Below are 8,553 nucleotides of genomic sequence, written 5' to 3'. Positions count from 1 at the left end.
AATGGAATGCAATGCAATGGAGTTAACCCAAATGGAATGGAATGGAATGGAGTGGAATGGAATGGAATGGATTGGAATCACCCCGAATGGAATGGAATGGAATGGAATGGAATGGAATAGAATCACCCCGAAAGGAATAGAGTGGAATGGAATGGAACGGAATGGAATGGAATAGAATGATTTGGAATCAACCCGAATGGAATGGAATGGAATGGAATGGAATGGAATGGATGTAACACGAAAGGAATGGAATGGAATGGAATGGAATCATCCCGAATGGAATGGAATGGAATTAAATGGAATGGAATGGAATGGAATGGAAAGGAATGGAATGGAATCAATTAGAATGGAATGGAATGGAATGGAATGGAATGCAATGGAATCAACCCGATTGGAATGGAATGGAATGGAGTGGAATGGAATGGAATGGAATGGAATGCAATGCAATGGAGTTAACCCAAATGGAATGGAATGGAATGGAGTGGAATGGAATGGAATGGAATGGAATCACCCCGAATGGAATGGAATGGAATGGAATGGAATGGAATAGAATCACCCCGAAAGGAATGGAGTGGAATGGAATGGAACGGAATGGAATGGTATAGAATGATTTGGAATCAACCCGAATGGAATGGAGTGGAATGGAATGGAATGGATGTAGCACGAATGGAATGGAATGGAATGGAATGGAATAAACCCGAATGGAATGGAATGGAATGGAAAGGAATGGAATGGAATGGAATCAACACGAAAGGAATGGAATGCAATGGAATGGAATGGAATGGAACAGAATCGACCCGAAAAGAATGGAATGGAATTGAATGGAATGGAATGGAATGGAATGGAATGGAATAGAATCAAAACGAATGGAATGGAATGCAATGGAATCAACCCGAATGGAATGGAATGGAAAGGAATGGAATGGAATGGAATCAATCCGAATGGAAAGGAAAGGAATGGAATGGAATGGAATGGAATTTAGTCAACACGAATGGAAAGGAATGGAATGGAATGGAATCAACCGGAATGGAATGGAATGGAATGGAATGGAATGGAATGGAATGGAATCAACCCGAATGGAATGGAATGGAATGGAATCATCCCGAATGGAATGGAATGGAATCAAAAGAATTGGAATGGAATAAAACCGAATGGAATTTAATGGAATGGAATGGAATGGAATCACCCCGAATGGAATGGAAGGGAATGGAATGGAATGGAATGGAATAGAATCACCCTGAAAGGAATGGTGTGGAATGGAATGGAACGGAATGGAATGGAATAGAATGATTTGGAATCAACACGAATGGAATGGAATGGAATGGAATGGAATGGATGTAACACGAAAGGAATGGAATGGAATGGAATGGAATCAACCCGAATGGAATGGAATGGAAAGGAATGGAATGGAAAGGAATGGAATGGAATCAATTAGAATGGAATGGAATGGAATGGAATGGAATGGAATGGAATGGAATGGAATGGAATCAACCCGATTGGAATGGAATGGAATGGAATGGAATGGAATGGAATGGAATGGAATCAACCCGATTGGAATGGAATGGAATGGAATGGAATGGAATGGAATGGAATCAACCCGATTGGAATGGAATGGAATGGAATGGAATGGAATGGAATGGAATGGAATGCAATGCAATGGAGTTAACCCAAATGGAATGGAATGGAATGGTGTGGAATGGAATGGAATGGAATGGAATCACCCCGAATGGAATGGAATGGAATGGAATGGAATGGAATAGAATCACCCCGAAAGGAATAGAGTGGAATGGAATGGAACGGAATGGAATGGAATAGAATGATTTGGAATCAACCCGAATGGAATGGAATGGAATGGAATGGAATGGATGTAACACGAAAGGAATGGAATGGAATGGAATGGAATGGAATCATCCCGAATGGAATGGAATGGAATTAAATGGAATGGAATGGAATGGAATGGAAAGGAATGGAATGGAATCAATTAGAATGGAATGGAATGGAATGGAATGGAATCAACCCGATTGGAATGGAATGGAATGGAGTGGAATGGAGTGGAATGGAATGGAATGCAATGCAATGGAGTTAACCCAAATGGAATGGAATGGAATGGAGTGGAATGGAATGGAAAGGAATGGAATCACCCCGAATGGAATGGAATGGAATGGAATGGAATGGAATGGAATAGAATCACCCCGAAAGGAATGGAGTGGAATGGAATAGAACGGAATGGAATGGTATAGAATGATTTGGAATCAACCCGAATGGAATTGAGTGGAATGGAATGGAATGGATGTAGCACGAATGGAATGGAATGGAATGGAATGGAATAAACCCGAATGGAATGGAAAGGAATGGAAAGGAATGGAATGGAATGGAATCAACACGAAAGGAATGGAATGCAATGGAATGGAATGGAATGGAACAGAATCGACCCGAAAAGAATGGAATGGAATTGAATGGAATGGAATGGAATGAAATGGAATGGAATGGAATGGAATGAAATGGAATGGAATGGAATGGAATAGAACCAAAACGAATGGAATGGAATGGAATGGAATCAACCCGAATGGAATGGAATGGAAAGGAATGGAATGGAATGGAATCAATCCGAATGGAATGGAAAGGAATGGAATGGAATGGAATGGAATTTAGTCAACACGAATGGAAAGGAATGGAATGGAATGGAATCAACCGAAATGGAATGGAATGGAATGGAATGGAATGGAATGGAATGGAATGGAATCAACCCGAATGGAATGGAATGGAATGGAATCATCCCGAATGGAATGGAATGGAATCAAAAGAATTGGAATGGAATAAAACCGAATGGAATTTAATGGAATGGAATGGAATGGAATCAACCCGAATGGAATGGAATGGAATGCAACTGAATGGAATGGAATCAATCCGAATGGAATGGAATGGTATGGAATGGAATGTAAAGGAACAGAATCACCCCGAAAGGAATGGAGTCGAATGGAATGGAACGGAATGGAATGGAATAGAATGATTCGGAATCAACCTGAATGGAATGGAATGGAATGGAATGGAATGGATATAACACGAATGGAATGGAATGGAATGGAATGGAATCAACCCGAATGGAATGGAATGGATTGGAATGGAATAGAATCACCGCGAAAGTAATGGAGTGGAATGGAAGGGAACGGAATGGAATGGAATAGAATAGAATGATTTGGAATCAACCTGAATGGAATGGAATGGAATGGAATGGAATGGATGTAACACGAATGAAATGGAATGGAATGGAATGGAATCAACCCGAATGGAATGGAATGGAATGGAATGGAAAGGAATAGAATCACCCCGAAAGGAATGGAGTGGAATGGAATGGAACGGAATGGAATGGAATAGAATGATTTGGAATCAACATGAATGGAATGGATTGGAATGCATGTAACACAAAAGGAATGGAATGGAATGGAATGGAATCAACCCGAATGGAATGGAATGGAATGGAATGGAATGGAAAGGAATGGAATGGAATCAATTAGAATGGAATGGAATGGAATGGAATGGAATGGAATCAACCCGATTGGTATGGAATGGAATGGAATGGAATGGAATGGAATGGAATGGAATGGAATGCAATGCAAAGGAGTTAACCCAAATGGAATGGAATGGGATGGAGTGGAATGGAATGGAATGGAATGGAATCACCCCGAATGGAATGGAATGGAATGGAATGGAATGGAATGGAATGGAATAGAATCACCCCGAAAGGAATGGAGTGGAATGGAATGGAACGGAATGGAATGGAATAGAATGATTTGGAATCAACCCGAATGGAATGGAATGGAATGGAATGGAATGGATGTAACACGAATGGAATGGAATGGAATGGAATGGAATCAACCCGAATGGAATGGAATGGAATGGAAAGGAATGGAATGGAATGGAATCAACACGAAAGGAATGGAATGCAATGGAATGGAATGGAATGGAATGGAATGGAATCAATTAGAATGGAATGGAATGGAATGGAATGGAATGGAATGGAATGGAATGGAATCGTCCCGAATGGAATGGAATGGAATGAAATGGAATGGAATGGAATGGAATGGAATCAACCCGAATGGAATGGAATGGAATAGAATGAAATGGAATAGAATGGAATAGAATCACCCCGAAAGGAATGGAATGGAATGGAATAGAATGGAATGGAATCAACCCGAATGGAATGGAATGGCATGGAATGGAATGGAATGGAATGGAATCACCCCAAATGCAATGGAATGGAATGGAATGGAATGGAATGGAATGGAATGGAATGGAATGGAATGGAATGGAATCAACACGAATGGAATGGAATGCAAAGGAATGAAATGGAATGGAATCAAATCGAATGGAATGCAATGGAATGGAATGGAATGGAAAGGAATGGAATCAACCCGATTGGAATGGAATGGAATACAATGGAAAGGAATGGAATGGAATGGAGTTAACCCAAATGGAATGGAACCGAATGGAATGGAACGTAATGGAATGGAATAAACCCGAATGGAATGGAATGGAATGGAATGGAATCAACCCGAATGGAATGGAATGGTATGGAATGGAATGTAATGGAATAGAATCACCCCGAAAGGAAGGGAGTGGAATGGAATGGAAATGAATGGAATGGAATAGAATGATTTGGAATCAACCTGAATGGAATGGAATGGAATGGAATGGAATGGATGTAAGACGAATGGAATGGAATGGAATGGAATGGAATCAACCCGAATGGAATGGAATGGAATGGAAAGGAATGGAATGGAATGGAATCAACACGAAAGGAATGGAATGCAATGGAATGGAATGGAATGGAACAGAATCGACCCGAAAAGAATGGAATGGAATTGAATGGAATGGAATGGAATGGAATGAAATGGAATGGAATCAAAACGAATGGAATGGAATGGAATGGAATGGAATGGAATGGAATGGAATGGAATGGAGTGGAATCAACCCGAATGGAATGGAATGGAATCTAAAGAATTGGAATGGAATAAAACCGAATGGAATTTAATGGAATGGAATGGAATGGAATCAACCCGAATGGAATGGAATGGAATGAAACTGAATGGAATGGAATCAACCCGAATGGAATGGAATGGTATGGAATGGAATGTAAAGGAACAGAATCACCCCGAAAGGAATGGAGTCGAATGGAATGGAACGGAATGGAATGGAATAGAACGATTTGGAATCAACCTGAATGGAATGGAATGCAATGGAATGGAATGGATATAACACGAATGGAATGGAATGGAATGGAATCAACCCGAATGGAATGGAATGGAATGGAAAGGAACGGAATGGAATGGAATCAACACGAAAGGAATGGAATGCAATGGAATGGAATGGAATGGAACAGAATCGACCCGAAAAGAATGGAATGGAATGGAATGGAATGCAATGGAATGGAATGGAATGGAATCAAAACGAATGGAATGGAATGGAATGGAATGGAATCAACCCGAATGAAATGGAATGGAAAGGAATGGAATGGAATGGAATCAATCCGAATGGAATGGAAATGAATGGAATGGAATGGAATGGAATGGAATGGAGTCAACCCGAATGGAAAGGAATGGAATGGAATGGAATCAACCGGAATGGAATGGAATGGAATGGAATGGAATGGAATGGAATGGAATCAACCCGAATGTAATGGAATGGAATGGAATCATCCCGAATGGAATGGAATGGAATCATATGGAATGGAATGGAATAAAACCGAATGGAATTTAATGGAATGGAATGGAATGGAATCAACCCGAATGGAATGGAATGGAATGCAACTGAATGGAATGGAATCAACCCGAATGGAATGGAATGGTATGGAATGGAATGTAAAGGAATAGAATCACCCCGAAAGGAATGGAGTCGAATGGAATGGAACGGAATGGAATGAAATAGAATGATTTGGAATCAACCTGAATGGAATGGAATGGAATGGAATGGAACGGAATGGATATAACACGAATGGAATGGAATGGAATGGAATGGAATCAACCCGAATGGAATGGAATGGAATGGAATGGAATGGAATGGAATTGAATGGAAGGGAACGGAGTCAACCTGAAAGGAATGGAATGGAATGGAATGGAATGGAATGGAATGCAATCAATCCGAATGGAATGGAATGGAATGGAATGGAATGGAATGGAATGGAATGGAATGGAATGGATTGGAATCAACCCGAATGGAATGGAATGGAACGGAGTCAACCTGAAAGGAATGCAATGGAATGGAATGGAATGGAATGGAATGGAATGGAAACAATCCGAATGGAATGGAATGGAATGGAATGGAATGGAATGGAATGGAATCAACACGAATGGAATGGGATGGAATGGAATGGAATCAACCAGAATAGAATATAATGGAATCAACCCGAGTGGAATTGAATGGAATGGAATGGAAATAACACGAATGGAATGGAATGTAATGGAGTGGAATCAACGAGAATGGAATCGAATGGAATGGAATGGAGTGGAATGGAATTGAATGGAATGGAATCAACCCGAATGGAATGGAATTTAATGGAATGGAATCAAAACGAATGGAATGGAATGAAATGGAATGGAAAGGAATTGAATCAAGCCGAATGGAATGGAATGGAATGGAATCATCCCGAATGGAATGGAATGGAATGAAATGGAATGGAATGGAATGGAATGGAATGGAATAAACCCGAATGGAATGGAATGGAATGGAATAGAATGGAATGGAATCCACCCAAATGGAATGGAATGGAATGCAATTGAAAGGAATGGAATCAACCAGAATGGAATGGAATGGAATGCAATGGAATGGAATGGAATGGAATGGAATCAACCCGAATGGAATGGAATGGAATAGAATGAAATGGAATAGAATGGAATAGAATCACCCCGAAAGGAATGGAATGGAATGGAATGGAATGGAATGGAATGGAATCAACCCGAATGGAATGGAATGGCATGGAATGGAATGGAATGGAATCAACCCAAACGCAATGGAATGGAATGGAATGGAATGGAATGGAATGGAATGGAATCAACACGAATGGAATGGAATGCAAAGGAATGGAATGGAATGGAATCAAATCGAATGGAATGCAATGGAATGGAATGGAATGGAAAGGAATGGAATCAACCCGATTGGAATGGAATGGAATACAATGGAAAGGAATGGAATGGAATGGAGTTAACCCAAATGGAATGGAACCGAATGGAATGGAACGTAATGGAATGGAATCAACCCGAATGGAATGGAATGGAATGGAATGGAATCAACCCGAATGGAATGGAATGGTATGGAATGGAATGTAATGGAATAGAATCACCCCGAAAGGAATGGAGTGGAATGGAATGGAACGGAATGTAATGGAATAGAATGATTTGGAATCAACCTGAATGGAATGGAATGGAATGGAATGGATGTAACACGAATGGAATGGAATGGAATGGAATGGAATCAACCCGAATGGAATGGAATGGAATGGAATGGAATGGAATGGAATAGAATCACCCCGAAAGGAATGGAGTGGAATGGAATGGAACGGAATGGAATGGAATAGAATGATTTGGAATCAACATGAATGGAATGGATTGGAATGGATGTAACACGAAAGGAATGGAATGGAATGGAATGGAATCAACCCGAATGGAATGGAATGGAATGGAATGGAATGGAATGGAAAGGAATGGAATGGAATCAATTAGAATGGAATGGAATGGAATGGAATGGAATGGAATCAACCCGAATGGAATGGAATGGAATGGAATGGAATGGAATGGAATTGAATGGAAGGGAACGGAGTCAACCTGAAAGGAATGGAATGGAATGGAATGGAATGGAATGGAATGGAATCAACCCGAATGGAATGGAATGGAATGGAATGGAATGGAATGGAATTGAATGGAAGGGAACGGAGTCAACCTGAAAGGAATGGAATGGAATGGAATGGAATGGAATGGAATGCAATCAATCCGAATGGAATGGAATGGAATGGAATGGAATGGAATGGAATGGAATGGAATGGAATGGATTGGAATCAACCCGAATGGAATGGAATGGAACGGAGTCAACCTGAAAGGAATGCAATGGAATGGAATGGAATGGAATGGAATGAAATGGAAACAATCCGAATGGAATGGAATGGAATGGAATGGAATGGAATGGAATGGAATCAACACGAATGGAATGGGATGGAATGGAATGGAATCAACCAGAATAGAATATAATGGAATCAACCCGAGTGGAATTGAATGGAATGGAATGGAAATAACACGAATGGAATGGAATGTAATGGAGTGGAATCAACGAGAATGGAATCGAATGGAATGGAATGGAGTGGAATGGAATTGAATGGAATGGAATCAACCCGAATGGAATGGAATTTAATGGAATGGAATCAAAACGAATGGAATGGAATGGAATGGAATGGAAAGGAATTGAATCAAGCCGAATGGAATGGAATGGAATGGAATCATCCCGAATGGAATGGAATGGAATGAAATGGAATGGAATGGAATGGAATGGAATGGAATAAACCCGAAT

The sequence above is a fragment of the Pan paniscus genome, chromosome 23 (assembly GCF_029289425.2).
Source record: "Pan paniscus chromosome 23, NHGRI_mPanPan1-v2.0_pri, whole genome shotgun sequence".
Taxonomy (NCBI): Eukaryota; Metazoa; Chordata; class Mammalia; order Primates; family Hominidae; genus Pan; species Pan paniscus.
This window is presented reverse-complemented; position numbering follows the sequence as displayed.